Source organism: Papaver somniferum, chromosome 5 (assembly GCF_003573695.1).
Source record: "Papaver somniferum cultivar HN1 chromosome 5, ASM357369v1, whole genome shotgun sequence".
Taxonomy (NCBI): Eukaryota; Viridiplantae; Streptophyta; class Magnoliopsida; order Ranunculales; family Papaveraceae; genus Papaver; species Papaver somniferum.
In genome coordinates this window covers 113,993,087-113,999,086 of record NC_039362.1, presented here as the reverse complement: position 1 = coordinate 113,999,086, position 6,000 = coordinate 113,993,087, and positions in this window count along the sequence as shown.

Sequence of the window (6,000 nt, the reverse complement as noted above, 5' to 3'; positions counted from 1 at the left end):
CAGTTCTGTGAATTATTCTCCACTGAATTCCACAATTAGTAATAAATAATCAACAACCGGGCGTCTGAGCTACCTCTAAGTAAGCCCCGATTCAAATGGTGAAAGTGTATTCAACGACGATACACTAACAGTCACCGCACGAACGAGTATTTCAAAATACAACGAAACGATGAACCTATGCAAAATAGGGAAAAAAAATAAATAATTAAAAATATTGGCCAAGGTGTTGGGAACACGGACACACGACCTACCGACCGTGCCGTGGTCAGTTTCACGCTAGTTTTATATTTTTAATACATTTTTATTATTTTCCATGATTTGATGAAAATTCTCTCATCTTATCAAATCTCCTTCGTCTCGAGGAGGCTCCTCGGTTTCATGGTACTTCCATAAATCCATAACAAATAATATAAAATTAAGGAAAGTAGTGTGGGGCGTGACCATTGGCCAACCGGCCATGCCTTGGTCCCAGCCGGCCCCACACTCCACGGTTCCTTATTATTTTTTTATTATTATTATTATTTCTCTAATTTCATGAAAAAACTCCTTGATTTCATGGTATTTTTTGCACAAATCATCATATGATAATAAAATAAATAAAATAGTGAAAACTTGTGGGACCGGGCCACTAACCGGTCGGCCATGCCCTAGCTGGTCCCACACGCCCTTTGCTTCATTATTTTATTATTATTTATCCTATTTTCCTTGAATTCATCGAATTCCTTGATTTTATGGTATTTCTCTCAAATTAGGAAAAATTCCCTCAAATCATCAAAAATATCTAAATATATTAAAAAATTATAAAAAACTCGTGGGATGGTCCATAGCCGGCCGGCCATGCCCCCGGGGTCCCACAGGCCCGTGTTTTTATTATTTTAATATTTTGCTTCCATGAACTCATGAAAACTCCTTCAATTCATGGAAACTCCCTAAATTCATCAAATTTCTCAAAATTCATGGATTTTTCATAAAATCATCAAAAATATTATAAAATTAAGGAAAAGGCACCACGGGACCGTGGTCACGACCGGCCGACCATGCCTTGACCACGGCGGTCCCACGCCTCCTCATTCCTTATTTTATAATTATTTTTCATCATCTCATGGTGTTTTCCTCAGTTTCGTCGAAACCCTAATTTTGGCATATTTTCTCGAATGGATGCTCAATTGCACGCCAGAAAATATCAAAATTCTCAGGACTGATACGCAGACGCCTTGGGGACACGAGCACGCTATCTTGACCGACCAAGATTGGCTCTTTGGCTCACGGAAGCCGGTCCCATCAATTTTCACAGTTTTGACCTAATTTGCACAATTGCTCGTATTAGGTTCAAAACTCTTCCAAACACTTTGGATTTTTATGAAGTGATCGTCAGGCGGTCACGTGACAACCCAGGGCCGATTTCATGACCCCATGGATGGTCCCTCGCCTCGTCATAATTAATTAGGTTTTCTCACCTAAGGTTCAGACGAGCATTTTTGAATAAATGATTAAGCCAGCATTTAATCATTCTTCCACCAACAAATCGTCAAATCTTCAGGAGTTCTTCGTATTTTCTCACGTGAGCATATGGACACTGCATGGTTGATCCACGGTCCCATGTAGTCGCTCTCTCCTTCGTCCCATGGTTAAAATTATGATGAACCATGAATTGATCATCAATTGATCAAATTAGGGTTTCTGAATCCAAGGATCATCATTCCAAATTCCAACCTTAATAATTTTACGACGACCTCATGGTCATTAATCTTATTAATTATGCTCGGTTCAACAACCAGTACTTTAATTAATATTTTGGTCACGCTTCCAATAATCCATCAGATGAGCAACACTTGCTCAGACGGTCAAATATTCAATAATTCATCACATGAGCAACACTTGCTCAGATGATAAATATTTTCTCAAACCAAGGAATATTGGCTCAACAATCAATATTCAACGATCCATCGAATGAGCAATACTTGCTCACTTGATCGTAAGAACTATACCTCTGCCTCATGACATGTTCAATTAATGAGTTTCAGAACATCATGTTCAACTCAACAACTACATGGACTCATCGTATCATCAAACCATGAAGTCATCAATTGACTAACAAACCACGAGACGTCAATCGTGTCACTTTGGGGGGATATCACTTAGGGTTTTGGTCTTGCGGTCTACGACAGGTGTGTTCAAATACACGATGGAATGTGAGCAAGTCGTGCAATCAGTTGAAGGAATTCACGAGGTAGTGGGTGGAAAATCGACCAAGTCTCCACACGTTGAACAACTGGTTTCAAACACGATGCCCACTTCCCCACTCCTTGATTCCATCAACTGTCACACTTGATGGAGTCATGGTGTCTAAAATTCCAGCAATATAAATAAGTCTCTGAATCATGATTGAAGCATCAACAGTATCATCAATCTCACGTCTCATCGACAACACGAGATCATCAACTCATCAATTGAGCAACTACTCTCAATTGAGCAATTTCAATCATTCAGAGCTTATCATATTCAGAATTCACACACCCACAATCTTTGATTACCATTGATTCCACACATTTCCTAGCTTCCCTCCTACAGATCAACCCATCCTCTCTTGTGACCGAATTTACTCTGGAACAGTCAGTGTCTTGATTTAGGCCGGAGTACTACAGATTGATCTCTCGAATCTAAAGCACCCACTTTGCAGCGGTGCATCTGTGTGAGGTTTAACATTTCGCTCGGTTCGAGGAGTCTCCTCCGTACGGTCATCTCCTCAATTCCTTAAAAACCAGAAAATCGTTTTTCCCCATCTACAGATTGGCGACCACATTGGGAGATCATTCTCTCGGTTGCAATCTCACATTTTCACAAGATGGTTGATCTCAGGTCAGGTTTAGTTACGAATCCTAACACAAACCGTGCTAGCACTAGCAACAATAACAATCAGAATATCCCGGAGACAATTCCGACCTCCAACACTGATGGTGGTGACATTACTCCTCCTCACGCCGAAGGTCATCCACTGTCCGGACAACACCCTGAAGAAGTTAGAGGACATCCACCACCTACCATTACTGATCTTATCAAAGCACATGAGACTCTTGCAAAGAATCAGACTGACATGGATGCTACACAGAAAGAGCTATGTAATTATCTCAAAACTCTTGCTGACAAGATGTCAGAGAAGACTCAAGAGAATCGAAATGATAAGGAGAAATCCTCAGAAGATGATCCTGAAGTAATTCCAATCCATACATTAGAAGACGACGAAGTCCACAAAACTGCTGCAGACAACTCATCAGCGAAGGGATCATCGAATTTCATCACTCGCGAGGATCTGGAGCACCTCTTGGATAACCATGGAAAAGACAAAACATCGCATGTCCATCGTCATCAACCTCCTTATCCTGCTGCTACGCAGAGGATTCCACTCCCCAAAGGTTAAGTTTCTCCAACCTTCACCTTATATGATGGAACTTGCAATGCTCGGGAACATGTCTCTCGTTTTATCGAAGCCCTGGGAGAACATGAACATAATCATGTGGTTTGTCTCAAGGAATTCTCAAAATCTCTGAAAGGCAGAACATACACCTGGTATAACAACATCGCGCCAGGGACTATCAACAATTGGGAGAAATGGTTAACGTGTTCTACAGGAAATACTTCTTCGTGTCAGAACAAGTCACCCTCTCCGACCTTGGAAGAATGTTTCAAAGGGTCAGTGAAAATCCCAATGATTATGTGAAAAGGTTCAGAGTCCAAGCCCTGGATTGTCATGACCCTAACGTCACGGAGCAACAACTGGTGGAGTTGTGCATCAATGGCATGCTCCCGGTTTACAGGGCCTTGCTGGAAAACCTTCGATTCCAGACTTTCTTAGAGCTTCACGAAGCTGCGAAGAGGTCGGCAACCACTGCACTCGCTCTTTTGGAAAGAGCAAAGTCTACAAAGACTGAGGATTCAAAAGACACTCGAGGAAGCAGGCGTTTGATCAACAAGCAGTACAACCTTCAACCTTCAACAAATGCTGTCGCGGAAGGGAGTAAGCGAAAAGCAGAACCACATCACAAGCAGACTTCCTCCACCCCTTCAAAGGCACACAAGAAGGAGAATTCAAAAATACCTCCTCAGCATACGGAAGATCCAGAAGCACCTGATTTTCCCTGTTCAATGGAAGAAGTTAATGAACTACTCGATGCCTGGATTCAAGATAGTGCAATCAAATTGCCTTATGTCAAGAAAGAACCAACTGAAGAGGCCATGGAAAATCCTCGGTATTGCCGCTTCCATAGATACGCCAGCCATCCCACAAGTGATTGCAAAATTTTGAAGCGCTTATTCAAAGAAAAGGTCGAATCAGGAGAGATCAACCTGGGGACTAAGGTAGTGCACAAAACCCCCCCCCCAGTCAGAACTTTTACCATCTCTGAACCTCCTGTCAAGGAAGCGGTCCAATCTCTGATCGAACATGTCTGCGAGTTGTTGTATCTTTCGAAATCTCAAAGGAAATACATGTTTGCTGCACTGAACCATATCGTGTCCGGAAAACGTCTGCTGATCCAAGAAACCGCCACCGAACCTTCAGCCACCGACAAAGAAATGTATGACTGGGGACTGCTCACCACAGTGCACATTAAAGGAAATGAGTTCAAAAGGGCGTTCGTCGATGTTGGTACCGCTGTCAACATCATCCCTTTGAAAACTCTCAGAGCTGCCGGTATTACTCGACAGGAAGCCACCCACGCTCCCATTGCAATTAGGGACCACGAAGGAATCTCCAGAGACGCATACGGCTTCATCACTCTCAAAGTTACGGAAAGATTGATCTGCACTGAGGCCAAGTTTTTCATAATCCGGGAAGACCCTGGATACGACATGGTCCTTGGAAGAACTTGGATTCATGCCGGAAGGATAACGATGCCTTCAACACATCCTGTCATCGACAAGGATTCCGAGTCGGAAGACGAAGCAGAGGACGCACCACCGTTTGAGCATCTGGAAGAAGTAAAAACTCTGATGGGACTTACGCAGGAACTTGGAGAAAATCCGCACACCTTTGTCAGAAGGTTTCGAGCTCAGGCAAGTCTTATTCCTCCTCATGCTCCAATATTACCAATGTTCAAATACGCTACTATGGTCCAGGGACTTCCCCATGAACAATTTAGCAGTCATCAAAAGCTATGAGTGGGTAACTTCACCTCAGCAATATTACACTCAATGGTTGGGTTCAGAACTTCTTCAAATCGGTCACTCCATCGAGAGGTTTATTGCTGAAGACCTGGCTAAGCATGATCAACACTATGCTGGATACTCTCTTCCGCGCGAGTGTCCATATGTGCCACAATCGTGGAATTCCGTCAAACAGGGAATTCCGAATCAGCGGAAGATATTCAAGGCACGATCGACCAAGCCTAACAAGTTTCATGAAGGGGACCTGGTTCTCAAAGCAGTTCAGCGCGGTCTTCATTCTACAAGGAACTCCAATTGGGAAGGACCATTCATGGTCGCTAAGTCCGTGGCCGGAGGATACTACAAATTGATCAACACAGATGGCAGAACCCTACCAGTAATTCACGAAAATTGGCTCAAGGCGTTTATCTGAAATTATTGGACATTTAAGGTATTGGGCGTTCGAAGCATTCATGGCGTTTGGATTTAACATTTAGGATTTTCTTTCATTTGTATTTCAATTCCTCCAAAACATTTGCAATACTTGCAATCAGTATTTGAATTCAGCAATTTATCAAAATTCAGTTCATATTTCGTAAAAGAAAATCTCTATCAAATCTACAAGAAAATCCTTAACCATCAGTCAATCCAAAACCATCTAAATATCAAAACCCAAGTATAAACCTCACATCTCTCAGAAGTTCAGAAGTTCAAGAGATCAGCAAGAAAAGGCTTTCGCTCACATCCTTCAAGATTTGCAAAGCCGCCCTCTCCTTGTTCAACTCCTCGGTCAGCTTGGAAATCTTGTCCTCCTTCTCCTTCACAGCATCATTGGGAAAGGGTATGTTCTTCTCACAT